Source organism: Oratosquilla oratoria, chromosome 27, assembly GCF_046742065.1.
Source record: "Oratosquilla oratoria isolate Oo_2021 chromosome 27, ASM4674206v1, whole genome shotgun sequence".
In the NCBI taxonomy this organism is placed as follows: domain Eukaryota; kingdom Metazoa; phylum Arthropoda; class Malacostraca; order Stomatopoda; family Squillidae; genus Oratosquilla; species Oratosquilla oratoria.
Window position 1 is genome coordinate 8,894,975 of NC_134803.1, and position 13,787 is coordinate 8,908,761.

Consider the following 13,787-nt stretch of genomic DNA (forward strand, 5'->3'; position numbering starts at 1 on the left):
AAGTTGATTGATGCGTTGCATTTATGATATCGATTGATAATGCAATGATTGATCACGGTTAAGTTGTGTTTGCTCTGATCCTTTCATCAATGGTGATGGGATTCAGGGATTGCCAAATGATGGATAATGCATAAAAAACGTTGAATCTTGCCGCGGGAGCGATTTTTTTTTGGGGGGGGGGGTGATCGCTCCCGCTATTGGATTTGCGAGAGCGACATTGGAACTTTCCCGAGCGAAATCGCTCGTCGCTCCCGTGTATTTTTTTTCGCTGGTTGATAGCACAGGGGAACACTTTTTCAGTAACTTTGAGTTGCATTGGATATTTTAACGGATTTTGAAAGATTTTTAGGCGCTGATTTCAAATCTGAAATTAGTTTTTCTCTACAAGCTCTAGTTTGTATGCAATTTGAGGTTAATGAAATTGTACATATGTGAACTTGCGTAAACCATGTATAAGCATTTTAACGTCCATATATATAGATAGCTTCTAATATTTTGATCATTCTTCTTTTGTTTCAGTTCAAACATGGCTTCCAGAATGAGACATCATTGCAGAAACAAGCCTGATGCCTTCTGCTACATATGTGGATGCTACACACTCAATCGTCAGAGACGTAACATATCCTCGTTCGTCAAGCGTGCCTACAAGGCATATTTTGAAGTTCATCTTGGTGATCAAGACAAGCAATGGGCTCCTCATGTTGTGTGCCACAATTGTGAGGAAATGCTTCGAGACTGGACCAAAGGAAAACGCAAAGGTCTGCCTTTTGGAGTTCCAATGATTTGGCGCGAACCCACCAACCATGTAACTGACTGTTATTTCTGCATGGTAAACACAACGGGTGTTGGGAAGAAAAACCGACATAAGATTACGTATCCGAACATTCCCTCAGCTATTCGGCCTGTTCCGCACTCTGAAGAAGTACCTGTTCCAGTTTTCAAAGGCTTGCCTTCATTGGACGATAAAGACATTGGACATGATACAAGCCAGCAAGACAGTTGTGACAGTGAATTGTCAGAAAAGTGTTCACAATCGGAGGACTGTTCTTCAGACACTGAACCTTTCCCCGTCCCTAAGCCTCTTCCCCAGGCTGAACTGAATGATTTAGTGCGGGATTTAGGTCTTTCAAAGAAAGCAGCAGAGCTTTTGGCATCAAGATTACAAGGCAGAAATCTTGTTGGTCACTCTGTTTAAAGTATCATATTTCAGAAAGCGTGACCAGCTTTTTAGACAGTTCAAAACGCAGTCTAAAGTGTGTTCTTTTACATAATGGCAATGTTTATGGAGCAGTACCTGTCGGTCACTCAGTGCATTTGCGGGAAGACTATGATGATATGAGAATGGTCATGGACTTATTAAAGTATCATGAGCACAATTGGATAATTTGTGTAGACTTAAAGATGGTCAACTTTCTTCTTGGACAACAGAAAGGTTTCACCAAGTTTCCATGTTTCCTCTGTATGTGGGACAGCCGAGCACGAGACAGACATTGGGTCCAGAAGGACTGGCCTATTCGTGACATCCTTGAAGCAGGCATGCCAAATATCATACAAGACCCAATTGTAAACAGAGATAAGATCATCTTTCCTCCTCTTCACATCAAATTAGGTTTGATGAAACAATTTGTCAATGCACTGGAAACCGAAGGTGAATGTTTCCAACACATCATCACAGCTTTACCAGGGTTATCATTTGAGAAGATCAAAGCAGGCGTGTTTGATGGCCCACAGATTCGAACCCTAATTCGTGATGATCAGTTTGTTGCTAAGATGACCGCTTTAGAAAGGGCAGCATGGTTATCCTTTGTGGCAGTTGTTCAGAACTTCCTTGGAAACAATAAGGCGGAGAACTACAGTGAACTTGTGAACAGAATGCTCCTCGCTTTTCGTGATCTCGGGTGCAACATGAGCATCAAGCTTCATTTTTTGAACAGCCACCTTGATCAGTTCCCTGACAACCTGGGGGCTGTGAGTGACGAACAAGGAGAACGATTCCACCAAGACCTAAAGATCATGGAAGAACGCTACCAAGGGCGCTGGGACAAAAGTATGATGGCTGACTACTGCTGGAGCATTAAACGAAATTACCCAGATGAAATGTACAAACGCAAAAGTTACAAACGCAAATTCCTGCCTGAAAAAAATACACAAAGAAATTGATAAGCTTCCATCAGCTGTGGTGATGTTCTGAAGGATGCTAATCTAACTTTGGGATAGATGTTCTGTTAATGTTCTGTTTCTTTTGCCTTAATAAATGTACAGAAATGGCTTTCATACTGTTTTAAGATTCAAGTGAACAAAAGAATTGTGGCTGATATTGCAATTTCCTATAATAACGAAAATTTAAAAAATAAATAAAAATGTCAAATTGCATAAAATCTGTAGCTTGCAGACAAAACCCGACTTCAGATTTGAAATCAGCACACTCAAGTTGACTATAGAAAAGTCTTTTTTTTAAATGCAACAAAATGAGTGTTCCCCAGTGTAGCCTAAGGATAAAAAAAATCTTAACCTCTTCTTGCTGTTACAATTGATAGGTGCTCAGTAGAAGCAACAATGGTATTTCAACCAGCTACTACAAATGTAACACACCTCCATCACTCTACCACGCAATCCGACCAGTTCAGTATTATGATATAATTAACTGTAGGAATAACACAGTGGGAGGTGCAGTGGTATCTCAAGATAATTGTCACTATATTTCATGGCAGTGTACTACAGATAAATTGGTTCATATTCACCAGTCCGTTCATCTTTAATTGATGAAGTGAATAAATTTATCAACGAATTAACTCTGAAAACCATGAACGAACTATTAACTTCCGTTAACTCCATACATAAAATTTCCCTTATTTTCAGATTTTAGTACATATTTTATAAGAGTATGACAATATGAATGAATAAGTCCGTGTAACGCTTTCCAACAAAATAAACCTATATACCTTTCATAGTGAAAAAAATATTTTCTGTGCTTCGGAAAATAAATAAACGAAAAGAGTATAAAGATATATCTGTCGGAACATAATGACACTTTTACTTTTTGCTGACATAAGCTCACCAACAATATATACTGTATAGTAGGTCTGACGCACAGTAGCTATGCTAATAGGGAGATGGTGGGAGTTTTGCCTTCCTACATGTTTGTTTTATTGTGGTTTGCGTTTGTGCATATATATGCTCCTTTTCCTCGTACGAAAACTTCAGAGCAAAAGGAAATAAGAGTCATTCGTCATCTCTAGCCTTGAGGTCTATCACTCAGTAGTGATTTAATTTTTCTGCATAAATAATTTCGTTTTCTGTCCTACTGATACTGAGTTTATATTCTGTTTTTTTTTTCTTACCTGACAGAGACAATTTATTTGATTTAAGTTGTTGCTCAAGTGAAACGTATTTAAAATCTAAACAAAGAAATTATATTAGTCTGATTTCACCCGTTGAGGTAGAGGTGAGCAACGGTCACTATTAGCAAACACAATAAATCCAACCGATATCCAAAGTTGTAGATCTTTATACAAATAAAATGCAAATCAGAAAATGAAGGTTTACCGTCAATATGTTTTTTTTTTATTTTGTTTTATTATTATTATTATTATTATTATTATTATTATTATTATTATTATTATTATTATTATTATTATTATTATTATTATCATTATTATTATCATTATCACTATTATATTTTTTATTATTCCAGTAATATCCCAATTTCAGCTATTTTTGTATGTTAACAAGTTTTGTGAAACATGCCTTATTTCGAAATCCAATCAGAGGACTACTTCTTTCTCAAGGAAGAGAAGTTGAATTTCAGCTGCAAGATGTGCCTACAGTCTGTTCTAACTAAGGGACATATGTCAAGTCTGAACAATCTTAAACAGCACATGAAAAGAACGCATTCCCTCAAGTTCGTGCAGTTTGAGGAGAGGGTGAAAGCAGGTTTTTTTTCGCGAGAAACCCAGGCTAGGCTTCCTTAGATTCGAGAAGGTGCACTACGACACAGTTGCGTTACGCTCGTTTCCTACGTATCGACTTCTCGCATGTGCGCCGTACATGACACGACGTCGTGCTCTCAAATAATCATGGGTGTCTATGGACGCCTTCACACGTCACAATTAGCTGACCGTGCCTGCAGCAACCCTTACCTCGTCACTCCTGACCAACTGGCTGCCGTCTACGTTGTCACTACCTATGCAGCAGTGTCTCTCTTTTGTTCCCACTCACTCTCACCCTAGCCTCGTTGTTACAAGTTGGGATGCTTCGTGCTTGCCACCTTACCCCCCACCCTCCACCGATTAGTGTCGACGGTATGAGACGAGTATTCTGCTATTGGAACAAGAAGAACCACGTGGTTCTTCCCAACTTTTGTGTCCTGCCCCCCCCCCCCAACACACACCACCTCTCCATGGATCCCTGCCAACAACAGAGTGAGCGACCTGGCAGCAGATAACCTATTTATGTAACCAGTATGTACGTTCACACTTATCTCAGAATTGTGAGAAGGCATACATTTCTCCTTATTCCTTATCATTTATAAATAATAAATGAAGAAGTACATGGAACCTCCACGGGTTCGAGAGGAAATTCTTCCTTGGTCTCTTCGATGCTCAGAGGCTGCAGCAGGTGGAAAGAGTAGCTCGCCACTTGGTCACGGGGGCGACGGCGCCGGTGGTAACCCTTTTTTGTTTATCACAAGGAAGAATGTCAGTTGTTGTTGTTGTCATCCATTCTTCTGGGATGATGAACATGAGTGAACATCGCCAGGACGACGTCCCTAGCTCGATTTTGTCAGATAAATAATATTTTGTTGAACACGGTGGAGATGCAACGAGAGTTCCTGGAGTGACCCACAAGGCTGGTGAAAGAATTTATCTGGCTGTATGATGTACTGATGTTTCTTCCATTGATGATTAATTGATACACGCACACACACACACACACACACACACACACACACACACACACACACACACACACACACACACACACACACACACACACACACACACACACACACACACACACACACACACACACACACACACACACACACACACACACACACACACACACTTACTTAGGTTACTTAGGTGATGGCTTCTAGGGGCTTTCAGCCGATGACGGCTCTCCAAGCCCCCCACGTAGAATATCTAAAGTCCAAAATCTGATTTCATCACTACATTCTCCAAGTCATACGAAGCAGTGAAGAAGTGTGTCTTCAGTCTCTTCTTAAAGATGGTCGTAGTTTCAGCCATTTTAACATTTTCAGGAAGTCTATTATAGAGACGTGGAGCACTATTAACAAACGCTCTACGCCCAGATTCTCTATAAAACCTTGGCTCTAATAGTCTATTCACTTCAATACTGTGTCGCAAGGCTATATCACTATCTATTCGGAAGTCCACGAGCATATCACACAAATAATTAGGCCTCCCAAACTTCAATGCCTGATACACCATAACACACTGTTTATACATGATACGTGCTTTGACTGGGAGCCAATGCAGCTGTATTAACACTGGAGTTATCCGTTCCCTTCTAGACTGACCCTTTATCAGTCTCGCAGCTCTATTCATAATTAATTGAAGTTTCTTCAATAAGTAGTTAGGAAGACCATAATATAAAGAGTTGCAGTAGTCCAATTTACCCAACACATGGTTATAAATAAGCTTCCTCATAGAATTCTCATCAAGGTATTTCCTTACAAACGCTAAGTTTCTCAAATGATAACCAGCTACTTGCACACACACACACACACACACACACACACACACACACACACACACACACACACACACACACACACACACACACACACACACACACACACACACACACACACACACACACACACACACACACCTCGTGGCGCAGTGGTTAGAGTTCCCGGCTTTCACTACGGCGGCCCGGGCTCGAGTACCGCCAGGGCTGAAATAATTTCATTATCACTGCGCTGCGAGTCGTTACTCCAACTCTCGTGGGCGGAGAGTTGGGTGTGTGTGTGCATGCGTAATGTCAGAATTACCCATAGATCGGTCATATGAGCTCTGAGTTCTTTCGGGAGGGAGATAGCTGTTGATCACGAGTCCAACACGTGATCCAAGACTGGTGAATCACGCACTATTTTTGCATTGACCCAAGAGTGAAAAATTAGTTTCAATAAAAAAAAAAAAAAAAAAAAAAAAAAAGTGCAACGTACTGGAAATTGTTAACATGCAAAAGACCGTCTCGAGAAGTGAATCCGTTACAAAATCAAAACAGGAAAAACATTTGGGACTGACGTTAGAAGATACCTGCCACCTGACAGACGTAACAGCAGAATTATGGGAGAGACATACGGACTGCAACAGAAAATTAAAATAGTTTTTAATTATATAGATGAAGAGATGATGAAAAATATTCTAGAAACATTGATCTATCTGCCAGAGACTGGAATATGAGTCAGTGGTATGGCCCCCACACAGAGTGAATAAGCAAGATCGAGAGAAAACAAAGGACAGCAAGCAAACTGGTCTCCAGCCTGGCAGATAAAACATATGAGGAAAGACTAAAAGCACAGGGTCTGCCAATTTTGAAAAGTCGACGAGAAAGATTTGATAAGATTACAGTATTCAGGTCACTAAAGGAGGAAGAGATCTGTTGATTTAGGGTGTGAAGAAGTGCAGTTTTCTATGTAGATCGGTGGTACCTGAATTATCTTAAATGACCCCTTTTTCCCTTCCAGCAGACCCGCACGCCCCCACCTTTTTTGTAATTACATAAAGTTTATGTATATATATATATATATATATTAACACTGCTTAGGTCGAAAACAAACGAGTTGGGGTGACTGATAGAATTATACTTTGGACGTATGTAACGGCAGACACTTGTTCTTTGAATTATTTTATCATTCTTACTAAGCAATGATTTTTGAGCAGATGAGTTCACGCCTCCCCCCTTGTATCCTCCTAACGCCTCGGGGGGGGGGGGGCGCACCTCCTCGGTTGAGAAGCACTGAAACAGGTGCATGAATATCTGGAATAGCTTAGAAAGTGATATAGCCCAAGTTGGAAAAATATATGAATTCAAATCTAAGTACAGTAAAAACCCGATTATCCGAAAGCGAATTATCCGAAAAACGGGATTATCCAAAATTGATTTGGATAATGCAATTAAAATTTCAAAAAAAAAACTATACTAAAACATTATAAAACATCAAAAACATGAAAATAAGTAAAAGTAACTACATATGTACTATATTAACACATTCAAAATTGATAAGAACAGTTAAAATGAATACGTTTTAAGCGTACAACTTTGTTTAGCGTAGCGTGTGTTTGTTTGGTTTCATTGTTTACATCGTCAGTCGGCGGCAGTCACGTCACAGAGTTCACACTGGGCAGTCGCGTTCTACCTGTGCTTCGACCTCACTTCTTTCTACATCACCATGCCGAAAGAAACCGGGAAAAGGAAGAAAGTCGTCCTAACCATACAGCAGAAGCTGGAGATATTGGACAAGCTAAAGGCGGGTCAATCGGATATGCGAGAAGTGTTTGAAGGATTCGACCGGGAGGTGCGAGAGGTGAAGGAGGCCCTGGGTGATTACGAGACAGTTACAGAGGAGGACGTCCAGGAGTGGCTCACTGTGGATGAGGGGGGCCCAGGTTACGCTCTCCAATCAACCAAAGAAATAGCTGAGGAAGTGATGCACGGCCATGACAACGATGATGATGACGACGACGACGATGATCCTTCTGATCCTTCCATGTCTTTGGCAACAGTCCGGTCCCACATCGAAGGAGTGCTTCAGTTTCTTGACCAGCGACCCAGGGACATTTCAAATAGCAATCAACTGTACCCGATGATGCGAGCAGCAATGAGTGACGTCATCGAGAAACAGCTGTCTTGCACCAAACAGACTTCTATCACCTCGTTTTTTCGGCCAAGAACACCTTCGTCCACCCAGTCTTCTCGCCCTTCATCAAGTGCCTCATCCTCCTTGTCTACCTTTGATTTGGACAGTGAAGATGGAGCAATGGACGACCCTTCCTTCTGACTCCACCACCAGGAGGTGGGGAGTGGAAGGGTTGTGGAGTGATGGTGACGGAGGCGGGGAGTGGCGGAGTTGCTTTATTGTGTTCGTCAGGATAGTGGAAGATATATGTATAGAATAATTCTTGTTCTCTGTTACGTATAAGGTATGTACGTCAACATGAAATAAAAAAAAAAATAAAAAAAATTGTGTTCCATCCACAACTTGAGACTGATGGAGAGAGAGAGGGGGGGGGGAGGCACAGGACATACACACACACAACAAAATATGTCAACACGAAATATATTTCTGATAAATCTGGATTATCCGAAAAATCGGCTTATCCGAAAGAGGCTCCCCCTCTTTCGTTTCGGATAATCGGGGTTTTACTGTATGATAATAATTGGAATCAAGGGTCCTAAAGACGGGACCCAACGAGCGTTGCTCCTTTACCAAATATTACAATTAGGTAAATAACATGAGATATGTCAAGTCCTTAAAGGTCAGATATCAACAGATATACCATTCACTAAAAATCATCGAAAAAATACTTTTTAAAAGCATACAAATAAAGTTTTTACCTATTACAGAAGAATTTATTCAGAAAATTCACTTTTAATTGCACCTCGCATACCACTTTTCCGAAGTCTAGATATTCAGAATAACAATATTGTTTGTTTGGCAACTGTGACGTCACGAACGCGGAATTCCCCGAACCTTTCCCGAAGCGCACGGGCGGAATGTTTCGAATAGCAGACGACGCAATGAAATGAAGACAAAACTGATTTTTGCCAAATTTGATAAGATGTAGATGGTGGAATTATATAGAATACTGTCAGTATGTTTTTCTATGTAAATTAAACTGTAAATACAAAAAGTTATTGAAGTCTTGATTTCTGACCTTTAAAGGTCAGATATCAAGACTTCAATAACTTTTTGTATTTACAGTTTAATGTACATAAAAAAAACATACTGACAGTATTCTATATAATTCCACCATCTACATCTTATCAAATTTGGCAAAAAACAGTTTTGTCTTCATTTCACTGCGTCGTCTGCTATTCGAAACATTCCGCCCGTGCGCTTCGGGGAATTCCCCGTTCGTAACGTCACAGTTGCCAAACAAACAATATTGTTATTCTGAATAACTAGACTTCGGAAAAGTGGTATGCGAGGCGCAATTAAAAGTGAATTTTCTGAATAAATTCTTCTGTAATAGGTAAAAACTTTATTTGTATGCTTTTAAAAAGTACTTTTTTCGAGCAATACGATGATTTTTAGCGAATGGTATATCTGTTGATATCTGACCTTTAACATGAATAGAATCCTGTGGTTGTGCTGTGTCACGCCCTTGTGTGAATAAAGTCTCCTGTTTGTAATTATAAAGTAAGCCTTGCGTGAATATATGCAATGTATGATTTGTATTGTATTCTATAATATATATATATATATATACATATATTATATATATATGTATATATGTATGTATGTATGTAAAGACAGACAAATATGGAGGTGAGGTGGCAAAATGAAACGTTAAGGCTAGAGTATGGAGCTTTATTCAGAACCAGACGTTTCGACCTCTTGGGCCTTCCTCAGTGGACTGAATACAGAATAAGAATCAAAGTCCGTCAACAGCTTACATGGTGATCTGATGACCCTGCGTGACCTCATCCCGGTCTCGTTGTCCCCCCACACTCACCGACCGCCACTTGTGCGGACGTTTGAACCCAGGACATAAACCCCTTACGAGAATTTGTTGTTTTCTCAGTGGCAATGTGTGCCGCCTCCAAAGCTTTCCTTTTCTTTTTTCCCATTTTCCTATGTAGAACGTGGGCTTCCTTCCAGTTTGGCAAATGATTTTCTTCATCGATATGAACTACTAGGGCATTTGATGTTCTGTGATGTTTCACACCCCTCTTGTGTTCTTCTAATCTTCTGTCCATGCCGCGTCCTGTCTCACCAATGTAAACTTTCTCACAACCTGTAGAAGGAATTCTGTAAACAACGCTTTTATTTTCTTGCAAATTTTCTGTATTTCTGATAAACTCGCCAATTCTCTTTCCCGCTGATGTTACTAAATTTATTCTGGTGTTCTTTAGAAAATTACTAATTAATGGTGCGTATCTAGAGCCAAGCCTACCTTAGTCGATTACGACAACTCCGCTTAACAAGTCCCTAGGACCACAACTACTGTCCGCCTCCAAGCAAATTGCAAAGCCTTTGTGTATTTTCCGAATAGTATTGGACAATCTTCAGATTGCTGCTTGACTACAAGCGACTCGACACACTCTCTCTCTCTCTATTATTTTCTCTATTTACGAAACATCGCCCACTATCTCACCTGTTTCCGACTACCAGAAGCTCCTCTCACTAGAAGAACTACCAGAAGCTTCCCTTACCAGAAGTTATCGTCCATAATATTCACTCCAGACTACCTATTTGTCCCCTGAGACCGTTCGTGCGACCTCAGCAACCGGTATCAAGATTCGTCTACACCAAGGGTTCTTAGCCTTACTTGGCCCATTCACCCCTTTCACCATTTGTCTGAATGTCATTCCCCCCCTCCTTTCCAAGATTGCCTATTTCAAAAAATGCATTCTAAATAATATGCAAATATTACTATAAACCCTTTTATTTTTTCCAAATTAGTATATATTTTTCCCATATTAGTATAATTCCAGCCCAGGTGACAGGCCAGTTAGGCCAAAACCTATAACTGCTTTCCTCACCGCGTAAACTGACTGTGGTCACAATTCACCCCCAGAAAACCCAAAATTCCCCCCTGGGGGTGAATTTCACCCCTAATGAGAAGCCCTGGTCTACACCATAATCAAGACTTCGTTTAGCCCACCTGGACCTATGTGTTGCAAATATAAGCACACTCAATAATTACTCAGTAACCTGATTTATTTCCTGTGATATGCTTTGATATATTGTTATTATTCTATACCCTTTTATGTTGTATGTGTTTTTTCTTGTAATAACATTTAATTTCAACGAAGAGTTTATTTATCCTGCCTCTTCAACTTTCAATTGTCTTCTCCATACCTTTAGCCTTCTACCCTCTACCCTCAATTCTCTACCTTCATTTAATACATCAAGCCTGGATACCTTCGCTGTGTATTAACCAACAACCTTAAGAGGCGGTACCAACCATCTGCATACTATATAGGTAAGGAGAACGAAAAATCTAGTGGAGTAGGATTTCTGATAAACCGAGAAGTTGCTGGTAACGTAGTGAATGCACTTTATCAGATAGGGTATCTTGGATTGTGATAAAACTGTGTAAAAGGTACATTCCAAAAATAATTCAAGTAGGCTATGTGCACCAAATTCACAGAGCTCAGACAATAAAATTGAGACCTTTTATTATGATTTAATTCAGGTAATGAATCAAGAAAAACAAATATACGCTGGTAATAGGCGATTTTAATGCTAAAGTGGGGAAGAAGGAAGGAAATGAGCCATGCGTTGGGAAGTTTGGAGTAGGTGAGAGGCAAGATATTGGTCAATTTTGCAGAGAACTACAACATGAGAATAATGGACGCTTTCCTCCAAAAGCGTGCAGGTCGTAAATGGACCTTGAGAAGACCAAATGGACCAACAGAGAACGAAATAAACTTCATATAGATGAGGGCAAGAGTTATGGTCATAAACAAGTTAAATATAGGTAGTGTATACCTATATACCAAATTCAATTTCAGAGGCGAGAGAAATAAACTTGTTTTGAAAAAATAAACCTTGCGAAGGTTAAGGATAACAAGAAGGAATAGAAATTGAAAACAGATTCGAAAATAAGAAATAACGAGGACACCGTAGAAAGTAAGAATTTGAATTTAGTGAATATCATTAGGGAATCTGCAGAGAAAGTAGAAAGTAAAAAAATAGAGAAAACAAAGCTACAAATGAACTAATTAAAAGAAGGAAAATGCAAATTAAAATCAAGATAGACGAAATAGACTAGAACTGAACAAGCTTATCAACAAAAGACAGAGATCAAAGAAAAGGAAGAACCATGGGTGAAATAAAGGAAAGTATTCGGAAAGGTAAAATTATTGAAGGGATCGAGCGCAGACGAGCTTTAGAAAGGCAACAAATGACATGTTTGAAATATGGAAATGGAAAGATCATGAAATGCAGAGGCATGATAGTAAAAAGAATAGAATGATTTGGTGGTTGCGGGGGCGTGGGAAGTACTCATACCTTGGGGAATTGGCGAAGGGAGATAGCTGCAGTGGGAAGCCAAGGTCCAGGAGATTTGAGTCACCGACCGGGACCACACACGCACCCTTCAATGCGGGCGTGCCTATAACTCAAAAAAGGGGGTGGGACAACTCATTCAGTAGAACACAATCCTAGGCTAATGAAACAGATCATCCTATTATAAGTTTTAATGATCAAGATTATTTCTACAATCAAACATTATTAACATGCAACTCAAATCCTTAAAAGTTCCACCTTAAGAGATAATCAATTTTCACTTATGTATTCTACCTAGCTAACCCTGCGCGCGTCCTAACTAGCACATAACCAAATACCTTGATGCCCCTTGGGCATCTCTCCGTGGTTTCTTCAGATTGTGTGGATGTCTTCAAATCAGCGCAGGTCCCTCTTTCCGGCAGGATGCGGCTGCTATTGAAGGATAATTTTGCTGTTGAGCGCGGCGGGAAACCTGGCTGTCCTCGTTGTTGACCCACGTGGAGGGATCCGTTCCGAAGACTTCCTTTCCGGATTTCTCTAAAAATCGGTTCTTACGTCCCGAAAGGGGTTTCGACATGCACACTGATTAAGTTTTATAGTCACTGAAGGCGAAACTCGTCGCCGCACCGATCAAACACGTTCCTGGTCGAGGTGGCACTGGTCGAGATGACACTGGTCTCAATTCAATAGTTCTCCGGGGGATTTTGTACATGAATCACTCGTGTAGAGCCTGACGGTGATTAAACGGATCGGATTAATGTGAAAATCCTCGATAGCCGCCCTATGGAAGGGTGGGGCGCGTTTGATCTTCCGAGAGCACGTGAGGCCCACCTCTCCCTGTGGGGACCCGGGGGTTAACTGCCGGTGCCCGGCACTGTCGGGTCAACTGCCTATGCCTATGGCATACACTGTTGCCGGTACTTCTAATTTCAAATTACTAGTTCCGTAGGGAGCGCAGTGGAACGTTTATGTGGGAGTTGAATCATTTCTAGTAGTCCTTTGAGGTAGTCACTAGTCACGAGAGAGGACGATATGATCCTAACTAGCCTAATTAAAACTAGCCTAAACAATAAATGGCAAGCGCGCAGGGAGGGTAAAATCGTTATGGGACCCAATCAAACGGTAACTCTTGGTTGAAATACACCAATTCTAATCATAAAGTAACAAATTACAACTGTAACATGGACAAACAGTAAAACTGAGAGGTTGTGGAATCCCACACTTAATATCAAACATATGTGTCTTTGCTTGCAGGTATATGTAGACACCTATAAAGAAGGGGAGGGTTTTCCTGAGCAATTAGAAGTCTCTCTAAAACTCGTTAAGGCACTGCGATTGACTGCCAAATTGGCGCAACAGTTAATAAAGTTAAGGAGAAGGAAAATTATCAAGAAGTAGTTGCTAGAGGCCTTAAGAGTTCCGGCAATTCTATGGAGTAGAGGGAATTGATAGCCGAAAAGGGCTGCAAGGGGACGAAAAAATGTGGAGCCTACGAGTCCCTTGAGCGAAAGTATTTGGTAACTGTGGTTTGAAAGCAGTCGCAAGAAAATGAGAAGAAATAATGGTCCGTGTGTCA

At 40.5% G+C, this 13,787-nt stretch overlaps 1 protein-coding gene across 3 annotated transcripts in view; it reads right to left on the minus strand.

The window, feature by feature from the left end:
• LOC143039883 (putative inactive carboxylesterase 4) overlaps positions 1–4,274 on the minus strand; it is an 84,160-nt gene extending 79,886 nt beyond the window's left edge. For all 3 annotated transcript variants that reach the window (XM_076210200.1, XM_076210201.1, XM_076210199.1), the window contains exon 1: positions 4,140–4,274. The gene's annotated coding sequence lies outside the window, so the exon portion shown is untranslated. The remainder of the gene's footprint in view (positions 1–4,139) is intronic.
• Positions 4,275–13,787: the final 9,513 nt, after the last annotated feature.